A 27,446-nucleotide genomic window follows, 5' to 3' on the forward strand; every position below is an offset into this window, starting at 1 on the left:
ATCAATAAAGACGCCAGCCACGTCCTGTCGGTCATTGGAGAAGAGAAGGAATGTTAATTGAACTGAAGCAAGAGCTGCCTCAGTACTAAAATGCGAGGTTAAATTCGATTCAATTATAATAGACGACAATCTTCAGCTCTTGATCCGTCTTAAAAATGTCCGTAGGAGACAATATCAAAGAACACGTGATGCTGCCATGAAAGTTATCTGGCAGGATTTTGAATAACAGGTTAAAAGGCGATTATCTGCCCTGAGGAACAAAACTTTTGAAATAATGTTTCTAAATTAGATCCGAGATCCAAACCCGTTTTTGAAAAAACCTCAAAAGCCTATTCCAGCGCTTAAAGAAGGTGGTAAAATTTTGATCACAAATTTGGAAAAAGCTCAGAAACTTGCTAAGCAATTCGAGGGTTCCCATAATTTCAGTTTGGGTCTTACTAGTCCTATTGAGAATCAGGTTGCTCGGAATTATCTGAATATTTTTTCTCGGGTAAATATTTTTGATGATTCCTGGGGGACTGATTTGGACGAAGTAAGGTCTATAACTAAAAAGTTTCATAATATGAAAGCTCCAGGTGATGAATTTTCTATATCCTTATCAAAAAATTCCCAGAGAGTACCTTGTCTTTCTTGGTAAAATTATGTAACAGATGTTTCCATTTGGCATACTTTCCAGATAAATGGAAAAATGCAAAAGTTGTTCCAATTTTGAAGCCGGATAAAAATCCAGCTGAAGCTTCTAGCTACCGTCCAATAAGTTTGCTTTCTTCAATAAGTAAACTTTTTGAAAAGATAATTTTGAATAGAATGATGCTTCAGGGAAGTCCCAGCCCATGTGTGTTGAATGGGAAATATTCTACGCAGGTGTGGAAGATGCCTTCCTGCACATTCGATTGCCGTCAATGGCAATCCAAACAAATTAAGGGGGGAGATCCAAGAGATTTGTGAGGAGAAATGAAAATAAATTCTTATGAGACTTTCAATGTGAGCAGGGGAAAGAGTGAGATTAAAATGGAAATCTGAAATGAATTTGATGAAAAATCTGAGAATCTTTCTTACTGAGGGGAATTTCAAGGAAATTCCTAGGAATAGTTCTTACTGAGGAGAATTTCAAGGCAATTCCTAGGAAAAGCAAAAAAAAAAAAATTAATTCGGAGGATGTATTTTTTTTTCCTTTGGTTTGTTTTTCCCGTCGATCTTGTTTTCCGTGCTGAGCACCAATGCGACGTGCCAGGAAGGCAGCTCCCACTTCTGGACCCTACGTATCGACCCATCAACTCATGAACCGGGGACCAACGGCTTTACTTCCCATCCGAAGGAAGGCGTGATCAGAGATGTTATGCCTCAGAACATCCCGGCGGCGCCGACTGAGATTGAACCCAGGCCTGCTGGGGTGAGAGGTAATCACGCTTACCACTACACCACCGGCGCCGTTTAATTCGGAGGATAGTTCCAACGACATTTTGGGGAATATTTCAATGGAATTACGAGAAGTATTCCAACTATATTCTTGTGATATGTTTTAAACAAATCAGAGAAGCGTTCCAAGTAAATTTCTGACATAATTCCATGAGAGTTCCGGGAGAATACTACGCTCGATGAGGAGAACTAAAAGCGAATTTTCATGAGAAACCTCCGTTGAATATGCAATGGACTATTCTGAGGTCTTCACAACAGCTTGAAAGTTCCCAAAATATTCCTGAAGTTAATGAAACTGCCTTGAAGTTCTTTTGTAATTTGAGAAACTAGCCTGATGCTCGCAATACTTCTCATCAATGTTTTTAACTTCTCTAAACTTTTTCGGACTTCCTAAAGTTTCCACAATTTTGCTAACGACCATGAATCTTCTCTAAAGTCTTAAAAATTAACTGAATTTCTCGAAACTTTTTTAAAATTTATGTTATTTCGCTGCTTTGAAATATTTCTGCTCTTTAGATATGTGTTCTTTCTTGATTTTTTTTTATTATTTTATTTTTAATTTGAAGAGCATTATAAGCGAGATCAATATCTTTCTTGAAGTTCTCGAAACTTCTCTAAAGTGTTTGTAGTTCACATGAAGCTTGTTGTACTACCCTGAGTTTAATTGAACTGTTCTAAAAATGTTTAAGCTTCCGTGAACTTCTGGACTTATGTGAAAACCTCAACAATTTTCTTAACATCTCTTAAGATCTCTGAAAATCTGGGAACTTCTTGAAATTTCTCGCTAATTTAGTGAAACTAATGGAACTGAACCCCCTTGCAATTCGACTTGTTTTTGGAGCTTTACTAAACTTATTTGAAATGCTCCCGAAATGTCCATATAAGTTTCTGAAGTTCTTCAACAGTCTAGAGTTCCCTAATATTTTTAAAACTGGCCAAAATATTTCTCAATTTACTCAAAATTCTCTATGCTGCCCTGAATATCTTAGTTTTTTTTTTAAAGAACCCAGCATTTTACTGGAATTGATTTAATTGCCTTTAAGATCTACAATTTTTCTTAAGCTCACGGAACTTTGCCTTAAATCACTAATTTTCCTTGGAAAGCCCAGCCCTGAAGTTTTCTATGCTTACCTTAATTTCTCTAAATTGATCAAATGTTCCGGTAAATTTTGTGGTATAAATTTATAATTCCCTGAATCTTCTAAAGTTTTCAGATCATTCATAGAATTCTCGGAACATCCCATAATTCCAAGGAACTCATTGTAAGTCACTGCAAATTTCCTTAAGTTAATAGGATTGTTCTGATGTTATCTCATCGTTCTTGAAATACTCGGAACTTCACTGAATATAATGAAACAATCTAAAAATATCTAAATTTATTTGAAGTTCTCTGGACCTTCTTGAAATTACCGGTGCTTGCTAAAAGTTATCATCTTTTTACACTTCTTACAAAGAAGGGTATAGATATCACTTGAAAAACCGACTATTGATCCGAGGGCCGAGTGTCATATACCATTCGACTCAGCTCGACGAGATCGGAACATGTCTGTGTGTGTGTGTGTGTGTGTGTGTGTGTGTGTGTGTGTGTGTATGTGTGTATGTGTGTATGTGTGTGTGTATGTAACGAAATGAATGCGCTCACGTTTCTCAGCAACCGCTCAACCGATTTGGACAAACTTGGCGCCAAATGATAGGTCTTGGAATCGGTGAACCGGTTCCGGAGATATGGCCGGAATAAGATCCGGTGAATATGGACCTTCACGCTGGATTTAACGGAAAACGTATCAAAACCATCATATACCATCGACTCAGCTCAACGAGATCGGAACATGTCTGTGTGTGTGTGTGTGTGTGTGTACGTGTGGATGTGTGTATGTGTGTATGTGTGTATGTGTGTGTGTATGTAACGAAATGAATGCGCTCACGTTACTCAGCAACCGCTCAACCGATTTGGACAAATTCTGCGCCAAATGATAGGTCTTCGGGTCCCATTGAACGCTTTTGAACGGTTTTGGAATCGGTGAACCGGTTCCGGAGATATGGCCGGAATAAGATCCGGTGAATATGGGCCTTCACGCTGGATTTAACGGAAAACGTATCAAAACCATCATGCGACACATCAAATTACTACAGAATTCAAAAATAAGATCAATGCAAGTCGTGTTAAGTGTTCCAGACCACATTGGACACACTTGGACATGTTCCGGGTACCCCGGGGAAGTTGCTTGAATATGAATTGAATTAAAACCCATTAAATCACATTAAAATACGATGATAAGGTGATTGGTAGCCTCACCAAATAGACTACACCCGGATATATTCCGGATACCCCCAGGCAGTGGCGTAGCGCCACTGGATGACACGGGGGTGGGGGGCTTGCTCACTGATAATGACAATAAAATAAATAAACTTGAATAAGTAAGAAGGGTCTGATCACACCATAGGTGGATAAATTCGGGTTTTTTTTTTTAATTACTGGAACTTCGTTAATGTTCTCTAATCAACATAGCACAATTTTCGAATTTTTTTAAATCTTTAAATTTCCATGAGCAAACCAAAGTTTCCGAAAATGCCGGAAAATTATTTTGAAACTTCTTAAGGTTTCTGAAATTTTCTTGATTTTTTTTAACTGCCCTTCAATTCTATGATCTGTCTTGATGTTCTCGGAGCTTCCCTAAGGCTCTCAATTTTAATGAAGACCTCGGTTCTGCTGTAAATTAAATGGAATTCTCGTGATCACCTTTAAACTTCCCTGGACTTCTCTGGATTTCTGAGAAGTTCTTGAAATATTTATGACTTGAAATTGAACATCATGGAACTATCCTGAATTTGTCTAGGCTAACGCTTATAGATTTTAAAACCAATCCAATAGTCTGAGCTAAAGTTTTGGGGACTTCCCGTTAAGATATCTGGAACTCTCGAAAGATCTCTAGATCAAGCTTTTCTGAGATAAATAGAACTTCTTAGAATTGTGCACAGTTTTGCTAGTGCAAAAATTGAAGACATTAAAAATGTTGTTTCTTTAAAACTGATTGTCATGTCTTAAAAACGTTTGCATAAATTGTTCTTGTTGCCGTTTTACAAAAAAACACATATTTTTAACGCATTTCATAAATAGCTTTCTTATTATAAACTTAGAACTTATCCGTCAAAGTTATGGAATAACTTGGAAAACTCAGGGAACTTTATTTAGCTAAACGGGTAGACACCCTGTGGATAGAGAAAGACGATTAAACGTCAAAAAACTCTATACAAAGTCGTCAACTTCAAAATATTCAAAAATTAGAACAAAATGTAGGCCAGCCTTCCACACTGCAAGAAGAATGATCAGTCTTGAAATAAATTCACGTTAAAAAAACTTAAGTGCAGTGACTGATTAGAAGAAAAGGTGACTTTAGTGACTTTGAAGGCTAAGGAGACTTTTTAGTGACTGGCTTGAAAAAAGTGACCAAGTCACTAAAAAGTTTCTTGCTTCCAGCCCTGTACTATGCTAAACGAATGCAGCATCATCATGGCATTGTGACTGGCATGCGGATATTTTTCTCATTGACGTTAAATGTAATTGCAAAGCAGTCCCACTCAGTTTTGGTCATAAAATAAAAATTTCACGATATTTTATCCAATGCTTGTTACTTGACATACAATCTGGAACGCGCAAAAATTGGTCAACTTCAAATTGGTGTGTTTCTGTTAAAAATGCATTGATGAAAAACAATGGTTGCTATGATGAGTTTTCACCGTTTACTCTCGAGTTTTCGAAATGACGTCCAAGCAAGAGGAGCAGCGTGTCAAAATTTTGCTCGCGCAGCAAGAGAATCCGACGTTCTCACACGCCAAGTTGTCATAATTGCTGGATGTAGCCAAATGGACCGTGACAAACGTTTTAAAAGTGTTCGGGGAGCGTCTGTTGACCGCCAGGAAGCCTGTAAGCGGTTGTAAAGGGTGATACGGTCAAAATTTGGTCAAGGGAAAACGCGTGTAAATCGGTGAAATCGTTTATTTAAAAAATCAAATTAAATTTCTTTTTCAAGTTCAATTAGTATTAAAATTCAGGAAAAATATTCAGTTAGGCTTCCGCTTTTCCAAATCCGAATTGCCGGGCCTTACGCTTGACCCCTGCCATCAGATTTTGTACAGCCACCTTGTCCACCTTCTTCGCCGCAGAAAGCCAGTTTGCCTTGAACTGCTGCTCGCCCTTAGCAGTTTTTTTGGTCTTCTTTAGGTTCCGCTTGACAATAGCCCAGTATTTCTCAATTGGGCGGAGCTCTGGCGTGTTGGGAGGGTTCTTGTCCTTGGGAACCACCTGCACGTTGTTGGCGGCGTACCACTCCATGGCCTTTTTACCGTAATGGCAAGATGCCAAATCCGGTCAAAACAGTACGGAACAACCGTGTTTCTTCAGGAAAGGCAGCAGACGTTTATTCAAACACTCTTTCACGTAAATTTCTTGGTTGACAGTCCCGGAAGCTATGAAAATGCTGCTTTTCAAGCCACAGGTACAGATGGCTTGCCAAACCAGATATTTCTTTGCGAACTTTGACAGTTTCATGTGCTTGAAAACATCTGCTACCTTTCCCCTTCCTTTTGCCGTATAAAACTCCTGTCCCGGAAGCTGCTTGTAGTCGGCTTTGACGTAGGTTTCGTCGTCCATTACCACGCAGTCAAACTTCGTCAGCATCGTCGTGTACAGCCTCCGGGATCGCGCTTTGGCCGTCGTATTTTGTTTATCATCGCGATTTGGAGTCACTAGCTTCTTGTAAGTCGATAGTCCGGCTCGTTTTTTGGCTCGATGCACGGTTGTAGACGATACACCCAGCTTATTTGCGGCATCTCGGAGAGAGAGGTTAGGGTTTCGCTTGAAACTACCGGCAACTCTCTTTGTCATCTCAGCGGCTTCCGGTTTTCGATTTCCCCCCGATCCAGACTTCCTGGCTGTCGACAAACGTTCCCCAAACACTTTAATTACATTTGTAACGGTTGATTTGGCAACTTTTAGCGAGCAAGTAGCTCGGATTTTCGCGATGCGCGAGCAAAATTTTGATACGCTGCTCTTCTTGCTTGGACGGCATTTTGACAACTGAAGAGTGAATTCCAAAATCAAAATAGGAACAACATTCTACACACACACACCTTCAAAATGAGGGGTGTTCAGGTTTTTTAAATGCAAAATTGAAAGAAATACGTCAAGTTGATATTGACCAAATTTTGATCGTATCACCCTTTACTGTGCAGCGGGCCAAGAAACGAGCCGGGTTGTCGACGTTTAAGAAGGTGAAGGTGGCAAACCGAGATTACAAACAAACACGTCGGCAAATCAGCGGTCCCGAAAGCTGTATACGAATCTGCTCATAAAGTTCGACTGTGTCGTCATGGACGACGAAATTTATGTGAAGGCGGATTTCAAGCAGCTTCCGGGACAGGAGTTTTATACCGCATCAGGTAAGGTGGCTGAAAATTTCAAAACCATCGAACTATCGAAGTTCCCGAAAAAATATCATCTGGCAGGCCGTATGCACGTGTGGTCTAAAAAGCGGCATTTTCATTACTATGGGAGCCATCAATCAAGAGATCTACGTCCAGGAGTGCCTGAAAAAGCGGCTGTTACCATTCCTATAGCAACATAATAGACCTGTGCTGGTCTGGCCGGACTTGGCGAGCTGCCACTATGGGAAAAAGGCAATCGAGTGGTACGATGCGAACCACGTGGCTGTGGTACCCAAAGACCACAACCCTCCCAACAGCCCAGAACTCCGCCCTATCGAACGGTATTGGGCCTTGTTCAAACGGAATCTCAAAAAAACTATTAAATCCATGGAAAACGAGCAGCAGTTTAAATTTAACTGGTGTTCGGCTGCGAATAAGGTCAATGAGACCACTGTGCAAAATTTAATGGAAGGGGTTAAGCGGAGGACACGGTAGTTCAGATATGAATTGAACTACCAAAATAAAATTAAGAAGATTTTTGTGATATGATTTTTGATTGAAAGAAACGATTTTTTGTCGACCAATTTTTGCGCGTACCAGTCTTAAGATGCGTTCTATTTTATGTTCCTCTGTTCGGGACCTAACACCACTGCGACCAGTAATTTGATCTATTGCAGTATATCCCGTGTCCTTAGTTTAGTGCATGTCGTATTACTCTATCTCTATGGAGTAATGATGAAGTATTCGATTTTGTTACAGTTACCACTCTTGCATTTATCGCAAGGATCCGACTCTAATTGAAAGGTCCCGCTATTTATACCCTTCGGAGTGTTGAAACACCCTCCAAAGGCGCGACCCTTTGTCAGTCAAAATTGGATTCCTTAGCAACAAAATTAAGGAATGACACCGATAATGACCATGCATCCTCTTAACCACTTCAAACTAGCGAACAACGAATAGAAGATGACGAATCACATAGATGAAGACTTATTTTCCTTGTTTCAAGATAATCTTCGGTGGCCAAAGCCGAGTCTTGTCACTGTCAACAAGGCTTTAAAAGTAACAAGGACTAAGATGTGTTCCTTTGATTACTGAAAAATCCTGTTCCCCTTGTTTGAAGTAGTCAGGACTACGAATCGGTGGTAGATCTTGCATCCCGTAACGTACCACGAAAAGGTGATCTCCCACGTTACGGGGCATGCATTATATTACATTGCACGTTTATTTTCCTAATTAGTCCTCCAAAAAAGTGTAAAATGAGAAAACTTGTAAAATCTTCGAATGCGGTTTTCTTGATAAGAATAGCTATAGAACTTTTCGTCAGGGCAATATGGAAAAAAGTTGGAAGACAATGAACAAAAAGTTTGATTTTTTCATAGTAATTCCCATGTAAACTTCAAATGGTTTGTGCCAAGCCAGTTTTTTACCAAAAAAGTTCAAATTTTTGAAGGTTGAGCCGGACCTAACAATGCTGAAATTCCTTCTCATTAGCTTTTAAATTCCGTGAATTCAGAAAAAAAAAATCTTTTAATACTTCTCATAACTACCTGGAACTTCTTCTCAGAATCTCCTTTGAATTATTCCTCTACAATTATCCTCAAATCTAATTTGAAATTCTCATCAACATTCTCTAGACACTTCTTCACAGTGTTAAACTTCTTAAATGTTGTCCAAATCCAAGAGTAATTAGTTTTTAATATCAGAGATCTTCAAAATTACGTCATATTTGAAATGATTCATTTTCCGAAGTCAAAGAAAATACAGTGAAAAGATCAAATGGCACAACATATCTTTTAAATTTTTCGAACCTCTTAACGGAATTTCTTTATGGAGAGCTTTGAGTGTGTTGGTTTATTTCCTTTTAATTCCGTTATAATTGCTTATCTTTTGACAGATACGCGTATTTCGTCTACTATTGGCAGACATCATCTGTGCCAAGTACGCAACACCACTGGCGAATCCATCTTTTATCTACGAGTAATATACTAATCAATAGGTACTAAAAATCAGCAGGTATCCACTGCCATGTCACAATTTACCTAACCAGGTACCTAAATTTAGTTTCCAACAGGTAGAGGGATGCTACGATGTGTGGTTATAGGTAGCATGCTAAAAAATCTCGAGTATCCGTTTACTTGATCTCTACATATTAAGCAATGTTGATGGTTTATTAGATAGTATGAACATACATATAGGTAAGTACATATCATCGGTAAGAAACATGTGTTAGAAAATTTGCGAAAAAATCTAAGGACACCGGTGGGATTCGAACCCACAATTCCCATTCAATTATACAACGGTGGACCTATATGGTCTATGGATGTTGATGGATTATGTTTAAATATTTCTAAACTTTCTACTACGTCTAGTTTCCAAGGCGAATCTACACTCCGCAGGATATTAATGTTATCCTTTGTCAAATTGTGCCCCTTTGTAAAGATATGTTCTGCAATATTGGATTTAAATTCATAATGAAGTCGTTTATCCATCTCTTTGTTAGCCTTTTTTACCTCTGCGATGTGTTCCTTAAACCTTGTTTCCAAAGTCCTTTTCGTCTGACCTATGTAGATTTTATTGCAATCTGGACAAAAGATTTTGTAGACTCCGGCTTTCTCTAAGATATTTATTGAATCTTTTGTTGATCCTAACAGTGACTTCACCAAAACTGCTATACTTAGAAATCAATGGTTTGGTAATGTTTTTGTCGAAATTCACCGCTACCCGTTTAAGCCGTCAGTTACTGGTGTAAAAGTGTTATTACTCTCTTAGTATTTGTTGGTTTCCTATAGGTTTCAAAATTGAACGAAGACGTTTCCCTGATGATGAGAAGATCTATGAAGAGGAGTTTGTCGTCTCTCTCTTCTTCGTGAGTAAATTTGATGTCCTTGTGAACGTTGCTAATGGCCTCCAAAGTTTTTGATAAATCTTCCCTTTTGACAATGCTAAAAATGTCATCCACGTACCTATCCCAAGTAACAAATCTAGAGCTGCTTGGCTATATTCAAAATTTATAAAGGTTTTATTGCAGCTGCAACCATTACCTACAGCTTTATGACGGTCATATACAATGCAAGTCATGGAACATTCTCATAGCTATCTACAAAACCCCTATAAAGCTTATAAAAAACCAACTGATGCTTATGCTATTTAAATTTATGAAAGGTTTTATGATTGCCTTGATGCATAAAAAAAGCAATTTGAATTGCCCTTATAAAACCCAAAAATAAATCCTATTTATTGCTATATAAGTAAGCGCAATAAAACTAGTTGGCCATGAAACAGTTATTTTAAAACAATTGTTAGCATTCAGTTGCAACTTGTCAGAAGTGTAAATGGGCGGTTTATTTTTACAACATAGAAAGAATCAAAACTTTCCGGTACTTCCAAGCGGAGCGCAAAGAAAATCTACAAAATTTTTAGCATGAGCTTGTTTATTTGCCGCAAACCTTCGTGAATAACTCCAACCAAGAAAAAAAAGGCCGCTGCATTTTCTGCGGATGTCACAAAGGAAGCTATAAAGAGTGTGCCTCCTCACCATTCTGAACCATCTTCACTTCGAATGGACACATTGCTACACCAAAAATGACTCATGAATAGGAAATATATAATTATCTGGAGTCGGAGGATGATACCTAAATATCAGATTTACAGTCGTGGATGGTCACAACAATTCAACAGTCAGCATCGAAAAAAAAATTTTCTTTTCTTTCCTTTTTTTTTTTCATTGGATGACACTGTCGAATCTTGGTCGAAATACATGGAATGGTGACAGTTCTAGGACAAAAAAGTTGAAATCACGCATAACTTTTCGAAAAAAAATAATGTGCCATTCAAAACTTTTCCAAATGTTTGTAAAATTCATCGGTTGCACCCGTAGAAAATTGGAATATACGTTTACCCCCAAATAAAAAAAATGACTTGCTCTTGTAAAAAGAAAATAGTGCTCGAAAAAAGTGTTCTACTTCCATCCAATGTAAGCATAAGGGAAAATCTCTCTAGTAAAGCAAAAAATAAAAAAAGTAAGCATTAGACATTTTAAGAAGTTGCGCTTGGTGTTTTTCTTGCCTGCTGTCCCCTGTCGCCATATTGTTATTATGAAAATCCCATTAGCATTGGAATAAAATCCAAGAAATTTCAATAAAATAATAGCTAAATTAGTGATCCGAACTGATTTCCAGTGTGCATTGGTATGAATTTATTTATTGAGATCTATTTTCTGTAAAATTAAGATGATTTCATCAAATTAATTTGATTTCTAAAACAATCTTTTTTGTTAACATGAATTATTTTTGAGGCGCATTTATTTAACGCTCATATTATCCCAATATATATATATATTTTTTTTTGAATCTTCTAAAAAGTCATATATTTTATGGAAGATTTTCACTAATGTCGCCATGAAACAAAATTGATTGCATGGTGATCTTGACACCAATACTCAAACCTATTTTTACAGCTAAAGATTTCCATATAGAAAAAAAAAGTTTCAGCAGAACAGAACAACAACAAGCTAATTTATGGCGGTTGCTTTGATGCAATGAAAATTAAATTGGATTTATAACTGATTTTCACCAAAGCGTAATAAAACTGCTAGGATACAATATTACTCTTAAAGAGGCTATGAGAACCTTTTGTAGATTATGGGCCTTTCTTACAAAAGGTTTTAAGGCAGCCTCATTGTGATTCTCAAACATGCTTTATAAACCTTATAAAGAGTGGTGAAAATCGGAACCGCCCAATATGGCAGCTAGCAATCTCCCAAAACCCTAGGTAAAATATTTCCACGGACTATGTTTCGCTTCCGTATCGGGAGCAATCCCCTCTTAGTTTCATCTGATCTGACTGCTTGTAAACAGAACAGTAGTGGAATCACCGCCACTAAAGACAGCCGCCATCGGTCGCGTCAAGCCGTTTGCCTAGTAGGAGGTAATCGCATCGTCGCACAGAGGAGTGGCTAGGACAAAACCTGGTCACAATTATTCACTGTTGTTTAGAGTGGTTGATATAAAACCGTAATGCACCGAAATCCGGACACTTTTTAAAGTTGATTATCAATGCCTACCATGCTCAAAATAGCATTTAAATTTAACATGACCTTATTATGTTGTAAAGAAGACGTAATAATTAATTAAAAATTATATGTCTGGATAAAAAGACCGTCCGGTATTCAGAGAATTATGCTAAAAATAAATTGGAGAAAAATATAAAGCAGTGAAAATTGATTTTGAGTAACATCAGATCAAAACCAAATCAGCTCTGAGTAGCGGAAATTTCAAATAATAGCCCATGTTCTGCCGGAGCGAAAAAAAAGTCATCGGAACCGGATTCCGGAACATCCGACTCATTGCATACCAGTTTTGCTCTACTGAGTGGAGATCGTGGGTTCAATATCAGGATCCATTACATGGCCCTTCCTCTACCTCGTTGTAATGTAAGAACTTGGTGGCCAAGTCCCGGTCACCGCTGCTTTCCACAGATATTCAACTGGCCTTTGCGCACAAGGAGCAATTGGCTTCAGTATTCTTGGACATTAAGGGGGCTTTTGATTCAGTTTCCATTGAAATTCTGTCAGACAATCTGCACAGATGTGGACTTTCTGGAATTTTAAATAATTTCTTGTACAATTTGTTGTCAGAAAAGCAAATGAACTATTCTCTTGGAAACCTGACAACTTCCAGAATTAGTTACATGGGCCTGCCCCAAGGCTCATGTCTCAGCTCTCTTCTTTATAACTTTTATGTCAAAGATATCGACAACTGTTTGGCAGAACAATGCACGCTAAGACAACTTGCAGATGACGGTGTGGTTTCCGTAAGAGGTCCACATGCCGTGGACTTGCAAGGACCATTGCAAAATTCCTTAGATAACTTGTCTTCTTGGGCTATGAATCTAGGGATCGAATTCTCGCCGCAGAAAACTGAACTGGTATTGTTTACTCGAAAGCGGTACCCAGCCCAAATGCAGCTTAATCTTTTGGGCAGAAACATTACCCAATCATTGTCTTTCAAGTACCTTGGGGTCTGGTTTAATTCAAAGTGCACTTGGAATGCCCATATTACGTATTTGAAGCAGAAATGTCAGCAGAGGATCAACTTTCTCCGTTCAATTTGCGGCACATGGTGGGGTGCTCATCCGGGAGACCTCAGAACGCTTAATAAAACAACAATTCTCTCTGTTCTAGAGTACGGCTCTTTCTGCTTTCTCTCGGCAAGAAAATGTCACCTAATAAAATTGGAACGAATTCAATATCGTTGTCTGCGAATTGCTCTTGGCTGTATGCACTCAACGCATAACATGAGTCTCGAGGTTCTGGTAGGAGTAAAACCCCTCCAGAACCGTTTCTGGGAGCTCTCTCTCAGAATACTAATCAAATGCGGAGTGACGAACACACTTATAATTGCTAATTTTGAAGAAATTCTAGGGCTGAACACACAATCTCGATTTATGAGAATCTACCACCACTACATATCATCAGATATGTGTCTTCCTTGTTATACTCCAGACCGTGTTCACTTCACCAATCGCAGTTCCTCAATTGAATATGATCTGACCATGAAACAAGCAACTCATGGGATTCCCGATCAACTACGACCTATTATTATTCCGCGTTTTTTTACTGAAAAGTACCAACAAGTCAATTGCATGAAAAGATATTTTACTAACGGGTCCCGTCTCAACCCAAGTAGCAATTGGGGTTTTATGAAGGTTCTACAGACTATGATCTAGACTTGTAGCATACTTTAAAACCGTGATAAAACTTGCAATGTTACTTGGGAATGGATCCACTGGCTTCGGTGTCTTCAATGAAAACTCTAGCGCCTTCCGCAAACTTCAGGAACCTTGTTCCGTTTTTGTTGCTGAGCTGGCAGCAATCAACTTCGCATTGGGGATGATTTCCAACATGCCCGCAGACCATTACTTCATCTTCACGGATAGTCTCAGTTCGATTGAGGCTATTCGGTCGATGAAACCAAGTAGGCACTCATCTTATTTCCTTTCAAAGGTAAGGGAGCAGATGAGTGTACTGGTCGAAAGATCATATATGATTACCTTTGTATGGGTCCCCTCACATTGCTCAATCCCAGGCAATGAGAAGGCGGACTCCCTCGCAAAGGTGGGCGCGCAGGAAGGCGAATTGTATGACAGGCAAATTTCACACGATGAATTTTACCATTTAGTGCGTCAGAGTACCTTTTCGAGTTGGCAAACCGATTGGGACACTGGAAATCTTGGACGGTGGTTACATTCAATTATTCCTAATGTTTCTTCGAGAGCGTGGTTTAAAGGCTTGGGCTTAAGTCGGGACTTCATTCGCGTGATGAGTAGACTTATGTCCAACCACTACTCGCTAGATGCTCATCTCAATAGAATAAACTTCGTGGACAGCAACATCTGTCGGTGTGGAAACGGTTACGATGACATCGATCACGCAGTTTGGCAATGTACGGATAATGACGCCACCAGAGAGCGACTTTTGAATACCCTCGAGGCCCAAGGAAGACAACCCTATATCCCTATCAGAGACGTGTTAGGTACCCGCGATCTCTGCTATATGCAGTCAATTTATGTGTTTCTGCAAATGTCTAGTATAAGAATTTAATTCCTTTTGTCTTTTGTCTCTCTTTATTAGTTTTTGTTTGTCTTGTCCCCCGTCTCGATGAGTCTCATCGTCGCCCACTGGTCACCCGCCATAGCCGGTCGAACTCCGGACGAAGCTAGAACAGCACTACCGTTCATACTGGCGACAACGCTCTGATGAGACAACGAAACCCTACCCCAAGCTCCTCCCCTGATCCTATCCTTCGAAAATGTACCCTTCTAACCTCGAGTAAGCCGCGAGTAATCGGCCCAACTCCTACTAGACATAGAATTAAGTGAATTTTGTTACACACAGTGAACAATGAATTATCGGCTCCGTAAAGCTAACGCGATTGAGCCTTCCAAATAAACGAACTAGATAAAAAAAAGTCCAGGTCAGGAACGAGATACTTTTAATTGGTAAGGATTAGCCTGACATAAAAAGTAAAATACCAAAGAATAATACCAACTTAATGTTCCCACAATATCATATCAATCCCAAATTAAATAAATGGAATACCAAAACAATAGCACACAGGTATTCTTTTAGTATTCAAATATCAATTTTTGTTGATTGCGAAGAATTCTGCATAAATTTTTTTTTGGTTTTATTCTTTGGTATTTTACTGTTGGTATCAGGATCAGAATTTATTTTCTCCTGCTCGGGGTGGTTACAGTTTATACTGGGTTTTATCGTAGGTTTTATCTCAGGCCTCTTTACATTAATTTGTTGATGATTAGCTTATCAATCTCTAAATGACTGCTCTTAAAATACAAATAATAAACTATGACGAAACTAGAAAACAATACATTATATCACAATTACCATCACATTACTTATCAAAAAGAAGGCTTCGTCATCGAACCGGCCATTTAAATATTGATAAGCTAATCATCAACGAAGTAATGTAATGAGGCATGAGATAAAACCCAGCATAAACTGTAACGACCCCGAGCAGGAGAAAATAACTTATGAATACCTAATTCTGTTCCTGATACCAACATTTGATGTTGCTCAGCGTAACATAAGCCCAATGAGAATGGACGGTCTCTTCCAGCTATATTTAGTTGATTAATTGTGCAATTTCACCGATGCTGATCAATCACGGGATAGCAAGCATTGATTTGTGCAGTCAGCCTGATCTAAGTCAAGCTATGCTTGGTGCAACTGAAATGATTGTCCAACAAAAATGTGTTGGTGGTGTTTTGAAAGTGTTTAAAATGTGATTCAGCTACCACCGTAAGAAATGCAGACCGTTCGCATAAATTTAATTTCCTGTTGAGGAATTTCAACGTTTCTCGAAAATTTCTATTGAAACAGCATATCAGTGTAAAAACCTTCCAAAGCACCCTCCATTCGCGTTGGTGTTACATAATATCAATCCAGTTCGCTTGATTAACCGCAACATCTCGGCTAAAAGTGGAAACCACGCTGTCTTATCTGGCAGCTTGGAAACCTCACCACACAAAGTCTTGAGCTAATTACTCTTCCTTACACAGCTAATTAAATTTCCTTCCGGTTGTGCTCCCTGTGCCCCAGCAAGACATTTCCGAGAGAGAAGCTGGCTCGAGTGCAAACAAACAAACAAACAACCAAACTCACAGAACACCCAACTATTACCGCCAGCCAGCCAGCCAGACAGCGCTGATTTGACTCAACATTTCGCTCGGAAGGTTGCAGCACTGCTGCAGCATCCGGACCGACCGAAAAGAAAATAATTGAAGAAGCAACTTCAAGAAAAAACTATGGAAAAAATAAACATCTTAATGAAAACTTAATTATGCTACCAGGCAAAATTTTTGCCCAGCTCTCTGACACAACTACCGACAACAGATAACAAAGACGGGCAGGACAAAAAAGATGCAATTCCTCTTATTCCCAGCCCTATCTCGGTCGGTATGCGGTGTGTTGTAGCTGGATAGTTGGTTGATGAAGAGGTTTAAATGGTGCGGTAGAATATCCTTGGAAATGAATGAGAATGAATTTGGCGTTTTTATTTTCCTAGGCGCACACCATCATCGTATTAGCGTCGTCGTCGTCATCAAATGGTTGGCTCCCGTTTCTTGTCGGCATCGGAAGAGTCAAACCAGAAGAAGGACGCACCGTGCTCTAGGTCCTATCTTGGTTGTGGATCTGTAGTTTTTCGCTGGACTCCGTATCCTTCGTCCAGTCCAGTGGAGTAGCCGAAATTCGGAAAACATAAAACAGAATAAATCTTAATTATGTTTTCAATGGCACTTGAGACAACAAAGCGACTCTCCTCGTGCGGTGGGCCGGAAAAGAGTGAGAGCGATAGCTCTTTATCATGTTGCGACTAATTATTACCGTCCCTAACGATGATCTATCGGGGGAGAGCAGCCGGAGGAAGGATGAGAACGCGAACACGAACTTCGTCGCATGCCAGGCTGGTGGCTGTCCGAGGGAGGATCAGCCGGATAAGATTTATAGCCAAGTGCCGGGAGCAGGGGGTCCACTGGCGAGCGGCATAGTCTTTTGCTGTCTTTGTGGTCATTATACGAATCGTTGTCGGCATTTAGCTTAAGGATTTGATTGAAGGCTCATCGCCATCCACATCGTTGGCACAACATTGTTGATTGTTGCATGATAGTCGTCGGCATGGCAAAGGATGAGGACTGGTGTGGTGTAAGATCTAATTTGCAGGATGATTTCCAGCTGTAGGTACGAATGGTTTGCGTTTTCAGAATGAAACGATCATCTTTTCCTCCAACAATCGTTCCGTTATGTCGAATAATTCGAAATGTGCACACAACGTGCGGTCATGCTGTAGGCGGGAAGAAACTGCTGCTAACCGGTTTTACGATGTTACGTTCCCATTTTGGTCAGGGCAGGTTCTGTGAGATACGTGATCAGTTTCGGACGTTGCAAAAGAGAACGGAAAGATTCTTGAACCCGCGATTGCTGACGAAGAGTCAAGCGGTGGTTTTGTTTTGCGGCGAAATGTTTGCATTATGGATGAAATTTTATGCCTCTGACTGCGACAGTCAAACTTATATTTACACAATTGTGCATTGCAATGTATGAAGCGGCTATTAGAATCAGGGTCTGGTTTTATCATTTACACGAGCGCTTCAAACCAGTGTATATGAATAAACGAGTGCAGCGAGAAATTTGAGTTCACTCACTCGAGAAAAACTGCAACAAGCTGCGGGAAATGTTTACTAATCAAAACACAGCACCCAACCGGGAAATGTTCGATTCTATTACAGATGTGCATGAACAGGATGGTTTTAAAACAATTAAGTAAATTTTGATAGCTTATTTCTCGTTGCATTGCATCAAGAAAATTAACTCGTGAAAGTATTAAACAATAATATGCATTCTGGAAGAGAGCTGCCATTACATTTGTTGTATTTAACATATGTAGATGATGAAAGATAAATTTGTTTTGCGTCTAAATGATTATTATTCATTATTTATGACAATTTATTGTTCATGATTAATATTTCCCGCAGCACTTGTGTCACTTTTTTTTCGAGAGTGTGAACTCAAATTCAACGATGTACTCGTCCATTGTGTTTGTTTTTAAAATTTTCGCCGTCACGTACACACTTAAAAAATCACCGACTTCGGTAATTCATTTGCCGAATTCTCAACAGCTGAACGGTTGGTAATGTTTTCGGTAATCGAGAACCTTTCCGTAAAATCTGTTAACTGGATCAGCAAAATTAGCTGTCAAATTTAACGAACGATCGGTAACGTTTACCGATGTGCATTCCTTGATTTGTAGTCGACTTTACCGGAGAACTGTAATTTTGAGGACGATATGCAAATCGAAAATTACCGAGAGATCTGTAATTTTTTAAAAAGGTCACCGACTCAACTGTAATTTGCATTAATATTGTTTCAAGGTGGTGATCACTGCAACCTATGCAAACATTAGGCTGCAGTCGTGATCAATAAGTTAGTGTTGCAAATTGCACCAACAATGAACAAAACCGTTGGCGACGATCTGAAAACCTACGTTTTTGTCGGAAAGATTCGGAGCTACACTGAAAACAAGGAAACATTGGAAGAAGATTCCAAATGTTGTTTTCAGATCGTCGCCAACGGGAATGGAACTTGGACCGACAGAAAAAAAAAAAACAAGCAAACATCGGCCATCTGTAATCGGTATTTATTTAGATAACGAACATTATTTTTTTACGGAAAATATGTACGATTCGCTCATCTTGGTGTTGCATAACAGCCTTCATAATTCCACATTTTTTATTTTTCACAAGCACGAACGCTTTTAATGTCGATCGAAAATAACAATAGGGTGGATTTGACGTTTACCTAGACCGTTACCGAACTCAGTAATGGAACGCACTACAAACAAAACGTGACTACTAAAATCTCAAAAAGATATTCTCACAAATATATTTCACGCAACCAGGAATCTCAAAACCATTAGACGCTATAATAATACTCTGCACATGTTAGACACAAGAAGAGGCCAAAAAGCAAGTGTCCGATACACAAAACCGTCAAATCCACTTGCAGTCACAATCAACGATTCTACGAATCGCGAGTTCTCACGAATCATAAAACCGCTGACTGCGACACTCTGAAAGCGAAATTGACAGGCTCTATGCGTCAAACACCCGCCCTCCAATCTTCTCCCGCATCTAACAACACAAATCTCCATTACAACATCTAACAAATTCAAAACTCCGAAAATCACTCATCTATAGCAAAACTTGAAAAAATTTCAGATTAAAAAAAAAACTTGAAAAAAACATTCAAAGGTAATTACAAGTAAAATAAATATTGATTGTTTTACGCAAAAACGAGCAACTAATATCAAATCTCTTGTATCGTATCCTAATGCCAATTGACTGTAACAAAAATAATATGCTTAAATAGAAACAAATATATGCAAAATTTACTAGATCATTACTTTATTGGTGAGAAGTTTCTAATAAGCCCTCCCAGTTCCTCTGTATACAGAACACTATATTCTGATACTACAAAATGGTGAGTTGACAACCTGGAAGGAGCGGAATACCTAGCCCTGGTCCTCACAAGTTCCTACTTCACGCCTCCTCGAGTCATATGATAACAAAAGACTACCAGCTGAAACATGGACACAGCTGGTTGGCGTAGCCTGGGCAATGTTGCCAGTCCGGCAATAGCAAAGTGAAGAGGTGCGACGCGAACACTGGCGCGGTAACCATAGTACGGTGATAGAGGAAATGCTTCACCAAACCTGAGCGTCTGCTCACCATGGAGGTGCGGCTCAAAACGGTGTCTGTTCTCCATGTTAGGAGCGGCTGATCACCGTCCTAGTGCCAGCGTGGGACTCTAAACAGAGCTGTGCACGATGGTCCCCCGGCGAGATAGGGGGTTGGGGCAGGCCCAACAAGCCGCCCTGGAAAAAAAACAAAGTTGCAAATACCGAAGAAAGAAATACGGATCGGAACAATCGGCACAGACCTACGCGACGAAATAAGGACTACGATTGGAAACTCGGAACATGGAACTGAAAATCGCTCGGCTTCCCGGGTTGCGATAGGTTAATCTATGACGAACTTCAACCACGCAACTTCGAAGTCGTAGCACTGCAGGAACTTTGCTGGACGGGACAAAAGGTATGGAAAAGCGGGCATCGAGCGGCTACTTTCTACCAGAGCTGTGGCACCACCAACGAGCTGGGAACCGGCTTTGTAGTGCTGGGTAAGATGCGCCAACGCGTGATTGGTTGGCAGCCGATCAACGCGAGGATGTGCAAGTTGAGGATTAAGGGCCGTTTCTTCAACTACAGCATCATCAACGTGCACTGCCCACACGAAGGGAGACCCGACGACGAGAAAGAAGCGTTCTATGCGCAGCTGGAGCAGGTGTACGACGGCTGTTCGCAACGGGACGTCAAAATCGTCATCGGCGACATGAACGCTCAGGTAGGACGGGAGGCAATGTATAGACCGGCAATCGGGCCAAACAGCCTGCATGCCGTATCGAATGACAACGGCCAACGATGCGTGAACTTTGCAGCCTCCCGGGGTATGGTAGTTCGAAGTACCTTTTTCCCCCGCAAGGATATCCACAAAGCCACATGGAGATCACCTGACCAACACACAGAAAACCAAATCGATCACGTTCTAATCGACGGGAAATTCTTCTCCGACATTATCAACGTCCGCACGTACCGCAGTGCGAACATAGATTCGGACCACTACCTAGTTGCAGTATGCATGCGCTCAAAACTCTCGACGGTGCATAACACACGTCGAAGTCGAACGCCACGATCCAACATTGAGCAACTACGGGACACCGGAGTTGCCCAGGACTACGCGCAGCAGTTGGAAGTTGCACTACCCACGGAAGAGCAGCTTGGCGCAGCTTCTCTTGAAGATGGCTGGAGGGGCATCCGTTCAGCCATAGGTAGTACTTCTGTAGCGGCACTAGGTACTGCAATCCCGGACCGAAGAAATGACTGGTTTGACGGCGAATGCAAACTGTTAGTAGAGGAGAAGAATGCAGCACGGGCGAGAATGCTGCAACACCGCACGAGATTGAATGTGGAGCGATACAGACAAGCGCGGAACAGACAAAACTCGGTTTTCCGAAGGAAGAAGCGTCAGCAGGAAGATCGAGATCGCGAGGCGATGGAAAATCTGTACCGCGTAAACGACACACGGAAGTTCTACGAGAAGCTAAATAGTTCGCGCAAAGGCTACGTGCCGCAAGCCGATATGTGCAAGGACTTGGACGGTAACCTTCTCACGAACGAGTGTGAGGTGATTGAGAGGTGGAAGCAGTACTATGACGAGCACCTCAACGGTGAAGCAGCAGAAAACGAAGGTGGCACGGCAACAGACCTTGGAGCACGCGCAGAAGACGACAGGCTACCGGCCCCTGATCTTCAAGAAGTTGAGGAGGAGATCGGTCGGCTGAAGAACAACAAAGCAACTGGTGTAGATCAACTACCAAGTGAGCTATTGAAATACGGTGGTGAAGCACTGGCTAGAGCGCTGCACTGGGTAATTGCCAAGATTTGGGAGGAGGAGATATTACCGGAGGAGTGGATGGAAGGTGTCGTATGCCCAATCTACAAAAAGGGCGACAAGTTGGATTGCTGCAACTACCGCGCGATCACACTGCTGAGCGCCGCCTACAAGGTACTCTCCCAAATTCTATGCCGCCGTCTGTCACCATATGCAAGAGAGTTCGTGGGGCAATACCAGGCGGGATTCATGGGTGCCCGCGCTACCACGGACCAAATTTTCGCGATTCGGCAGGTTCTGCAGAAATGCCGCGAATACAACGTGCCCACACATCATTTGTTCATCGATTTCAAATCCGCATACGACACAATCGATCGAGATCAGCTATGGCAGATTATGCACGAGTACGGATTTCCGGATAAACTGACGCGATTGGTCAAGGCGACGATGGATCGAGTGACGTGCGTTGTTCGAGTATCGGGGACACTCTCGAGTCCCTTTGAATCTCGAAGGGGGTTACGGCAGGGTGATGGACTTTCGTGTCTGCTGTTCAACATCGCGTTAGAAGGTGTGATCAGAAGAGCTGGGATAGACACGAGTGGCACGATATTCAGGAAGTCCATCCAGCTCCTTGGTTTCGCCGATGACATTGACATTATGGCACGGAACTTTGAGATGATGGCGGAAACGTACATCAGACTGAAGGCTAAAGCTAGACGGATTGGACTTGCCATCAACGCATCAAAGACAAAATATATGAAAGCAAGAGGTTCTAGGGAAGACAATGTTAGCCTCCCACCCCGAGTTCAGATTGACGGTGACGAAATCGAGGTGGTCGATGAGTTCGTGTATTTGGGCTCACTGGTGACCGCCGAAAATGATACCAGCAGAGAAATTCAAAGACGCATTATGGCAGGGAATCGTGCCTACTTTGGACTCCGGAGGACGCTCCGGTCGAATAAAATTCGCCGCCGCACGAAGTTGACTGTCTACAAGACGCTGATTAGACCGGTGGTCCTTTACGGCCACGAGACCTGGACTATGCTCGTGGAGGACCAACGCGCCCTTGGTGTTTTCGAACGGAAGGTGTTGCGTACCATCTACGGTGGAGTGCAGATGGATGACGGAACGTGGAGGAGGCGAATGAACCACGAATTGCACCAGCTGCTGGGAGAACCATCCATCGTCCACATTGCAAAAATTGGGCGACTACGGTGGGCTGGGCACGTCGTAAGAATGCCGCACGACGACCCAGTGAAAATGGTTCTAGAAAGCGACCCAACAGGAACAAGAAGAAGAGGCGCGCAGCGGGCAAGGTGGATCGACCAAGTAGAAGGTGACCTGCGGACCCTTCGCAGACTACGAGGCTGGCGAACTGTGGCCATGGATCGACGACTTCTTCGGACAGCAGAGGACAACAAGGCCTTAGCCTGATTGGTAAGTAAGGTAAGTAAGTATATTCTGATACTACAATCAGAATTGCTCAGTCTGCATGAAGCAACCGATTTCGTCAAGGAAGTTCTTTTAACAACCAATCGACTATTTTGAATATTATCGATCCCAGAACTTTAAACCTCGATATTATCTTGATAATTCTGCTTGAAACAAACATTCTCCATAGATCTGAGCACGAACATCACAAGTTCCACAAGAGTTTTGGCAGTGCCAAAAGCTGTGCCAAGCGTTGTGCCGATCATTCCGAAGTAGGCCGAAGTGTATAAACCAAGGTGTCAATATCCCATGAGTTTGGCAATCCTGAAGTTAGACTTATGGGATTGTGTTTACATTTTCAATTTCTCTAATTCATGACCATGGTTCATGGCAAATATTAAGCTTCATTTTCATTAGAAAGAGAGCGGATTGGGCAGTGGAAGAGGAACTGGAAGCAATACAACCTATACGACCCGTCTACAAGAAACGGACGGTGGACGAAATTTCACCAGCTGCCAGTAAAATGCTCCCCGACTAAATCAAACCCAGAACTCGAACGGAAGAAAGTTCACTCCCTCCTCGAAACAGTTCTGATCGACTCAGAACTACGCAAGCCCCGAGAACATCACCAAGCCTATCGTATCGCAGATTATGATGTCTCCTACCATCACCCAGTAACATGAGTTCAAGCATATCAAGCTCACGATCCTTTTCAAATGCAATACCTTCCACAAGGTAACACCAATCAAAACCAATGGCCAATGTACCACCGGTATAAACCATCAAATGTCCCCTCACTTCATATAGGTCATACCTCGGAAATGGTGCACGATCCAGATAAACTTCGCATCTGTAGTTCAACTGTACCCTGTGGTTGTTGTTGTTCATTTGCACGCCCATGGGATCTGGCCGAACAGCAAATTACTTAGTGTCGTCATGCGTCATGCACTTTCGAGATTGAGCAAGGCCTTATAATTGATTGATTGGTAGGCCACCCATCGCACCGGGTCCTTAAGTGACGAACTAGTGCAACAAAAGAGTGCAGATTAGATCGTTGAGGATGGGGTGTACTCATGGAATAAAATGTAATTGCATTGATCTGTTCCTATAAATCCTATACTGTTTCGCTAAGGTAATCGTCCAGATCTGATGGAATATTTGGGGTTAATATGTATCGACATCCCCCAATAAGTACTGGGACTTGTATGGACATCCCTATAAAGATCTGTGGATTTCCAATCGAAGTCCATACCAATTGAACCAAAGACTGGCAAGGATACCTAAGGAAAAACGTAGGAGTAAACGATGAAATTTTCATCCCGGAAGACCTTTGGCAAGACCGGGATTCAAACCCGGCCGAAATACAAAACTCATCCCAAACACCACCTATGATGTGCTTTTTTTTTCTTTATCGTTCGTTCTGCATATCAACTTTGTAAAACAAAACAAAAATCCTCCGCAGCTGACACAAAGTTTTCGTCATTCAAATGATTGTTGTCCATTCAGTGTTTGCCGATTGCATTTCGCACCGTACCGACGTATTGGACGATCTTACAGGCATTTGACTAACCGTTGCTGGAGGGAACTCATTTTGCCCATCTTGACTGTCGTATCGACCCTCTCGACCGACCATGGTGTGGAAAAACTCTGTTGGCGTTAAGCTAGACGAAACCACGAGCCGCTGGAATTTTTGCTTCGAATCGAATGAGATAAAGTTAATTTCATGGTGCAGACAGGTACAGGCAATACTCACAGCATTTTTCCTTGGAATCCGAACCCAATGTGAAGCCCAATGCATTAAACAAAGAAGTCAATCTTAGCGACGATTGGCAAAACGTCAACTCTCGACAGTGATGCCGTTTTATATTATATTCATTGTATCCTACTTGTCAGCGTTTTTTCCTAAAGTGCCGAATAGTGTGCCATGCCGTAATTTGGCACAGTGTGCAGAGTTGATTACCCCTTGACTACTACACTGAATTTGACTACTACACAACAAATCCCCAAGGTAGAAAGGACTACAATGGGGCACCTACGATACTAACAATCGGACACCAAACCAACTAAGCGCTAACCCTGCAATGTTGGGACTTCACATACAGTCTACCAACTTACCTACAACCAAGTACAGGGCGAAGTCCCCGACATTTTGGAAAATGTTGTCATGTCAAAATTCAAATTCATGCAGGCGAGGCTGGAAAGCGCCTCAGAGCGTTTGCAAAGCAACTTTGTGCATGCTTCGCACAACACTAGGCAAAGAGAGTGTGATTCTTCCATTTGCTTCGCAATCTTTGCTTACCACGATAGCATGCAAAGAAGATGAAAAAGTGCACAATAAAGAAGAATTTTGCATTTTTGCCTACACATTGTGCCACTCTTTACATCGGAGCGGTCACACTTTGCGTTTTCGTTATTCTGGGTGAGTGTATTTTGTCTCTTCTCCGCTGCTTTACACTTACGTAGGGTGAATGGCTAGCAGGCTTTGTGTTTGCTTGATTCTAAATTTGTGAATTTCTGATAATCAGCACACTGTGCGCATTGAGCGATTAGATAACAACTCTGCATGCATATTGTTGGTTTATCTTTTAAGTTTGCTTCGATTATCAGCTAGTTTGAGTGCAGAAGAAATGATTTTTATCGTCACTGATACAAACACACATTTAATAATCATTTTTCACATTTAATACAAAACGCACGGAATTTTTGGTTTATTCATTAAATAATAAAAACCAAAAATTGATTGGAGGAATCTCTGGTTAAAATTTTCCATTTGCGAGATATTCACAATCAATCATATAAATTCGTGATTTTGTTTTGTTTTTTATAGCGTCCTGGAGAAAACCTTACCTAAATTCGAAGTGTTTCTGGCTAATTGACAAGGTCATAGCGAGAATTTGTATGTACCACTTTAATACTGTTACGCTTTTGACCTCAAACGTTTGGTTGCTGGGTACATTATCAAAGAGCTTTGGGGTCAATGTGGCGGCTGTATGTTGTTTGGAACGAGGGAGACGCGCTTGGGTTATATGGCCCTCAGCGACTCACGACGAGCTACTGAATCCGATCAATAGCGGTGCGGCTTCTTCCTCCTTATTCGGCGAATGGACGCTTATGTGAGCTGCAGCTCGGTGCCTTTCGTTGTGTATTGGAGAACAATGTTCAACGCCACGCGCCGAAAGCAGTGCTGCTGTTGCTGATGATAAAGACCGACCAGGCACCATCACACACGGTGATTGAATAAGTACCATTCGGCGAGACCGGAAGGAATTTCAAGTTTGAAATCTGTGTTAGGGAATGCGCTTTTTGCAGGCAATCAGTGATAATTTTGATCACCTTTGAAACGGTTGGACATAGTAACCCATTGAAAATTGATAAAATGTTTTATATTCAACAGATTCGTAGAAAAATTCCAATCGATTGGTTTGTTTAGAATTAAAATCCATCCGCTACTAACAGAGATATAAGTGGTCAAAACCTGACCACTTTTCGTAAAGCGGACTATTGTGGTTTTTTGAAATTCCCCCAATATGTTGCCGAAAGACGTAATCGTCCGTCAAAAAATTATGGTAAACGAATTAAGTATCTTGAGAAGAATAACATTTTCCGAGCACAATTGTATTTAAATCATTGCGAATAAAAATGATGCTTGCCAGAATGATTGTTAGTTCATGATTTCCGCATTGATTTTATTATTTTTCTACCCAAAAGAAAATCACATAAAATTCGAGAAATTTGGCAGATCGCGCTTACTTCATCAAATAATAGTGAAATCTCTGACATTCCTGAAACCATCACATTTAGCGAGTTGTCAAAACAGTTCTGACATGGAGAAATTGTAATTCGTTTCACCGACACCCGTTCACTGCTCTTTCAATTTGTTTAATATGCATTATGTCCCGTTTTCGTTACTTTTTCATAGATAAACTAGCAGACCCGGCGAACTTTGAACTGATAATTCATTGTTCATTGTTCGAATCAAAATTCACTCATTTAGTAAGAGTTGGGACGAATACTCGCGGCTTGCCCAAGGTTAAAGGGGTACATTGTCGAAGGATAGGATCAGGGTTGATCGAACATGTGCGACCTTATGTATGCCACTCTGTTTATAAAGACTGTACTCGAAAAAATCTAGGCACACACAAATGGTCGCCAAAATTAGTTAAGGATTCTCTTCAAACTAAAACATTATGGTTGGGTTTCAACTTCATTGTTTTATTGGATATTCGATCCATAACTGAATGCAAGCACCTTGCCCTTGACACCACTCATAAGGCAATAATTAGGTCGACTTTTTTTATACTTTTACCCACTGTTTCTTCAAAGCCCTTAGGTGTTTTACGAAGTATGGCCTTCATGATGGCCCAAAATTTCACAATCGGGCGAAGCTTCGGTGAATTCGGTGGGTTGACGTCTTTTGGTACAAAAACAACATTGTTGTATCTGTACCAGTCTAATATCAGGTGCGCGTAGTGGCAGGATGCCAAATCCGCCCAAAACAGCGTCTCGCCTCCGTGAGACCACAGGAAGTATAGGAGGCGCTTTTGGAGGCACTTGTCCCAGTTGATTTGCCCGTTGATGATACGGCTGGCTCATCTTGCCATACCCACAGATGGCCTGCCAAACCAAGAACTCTTTTGGCAAATTTG

General features: G+C 41.1%; 1 protein-coding gene across 2 annotated transcripts in view; it reads right to left on the reverse strand.

Moving 5' to 3' along the window:
* Positions 1 to 27,446, reverse strand: part of Sema2a (Semaphorin 2a) — a 389,227-nt gene that overhangs the window by 230,503 nt on the left and 131,278 nt on the right. The window lies entirely within an intron of this gene.

This window comes from Ochlerotatus camptorhynchus, unplaced genomic scaffold (assembly GCF_037179485.1).
Source record: "Ochlerotatus camptorhynchus isolate MF236.1 unplaced genomic scaffold, CSIRO-AGI_Acam_v1.1 ptg000178l, whole genome shotgun sequence".
Taxonomy (NCBI): Eukaryota; Metazoa; Arthropoda; class Insecta; order Diptera; family Culicidae; genus Ochlerotatus; species Ochlerotatus camptorhynchus.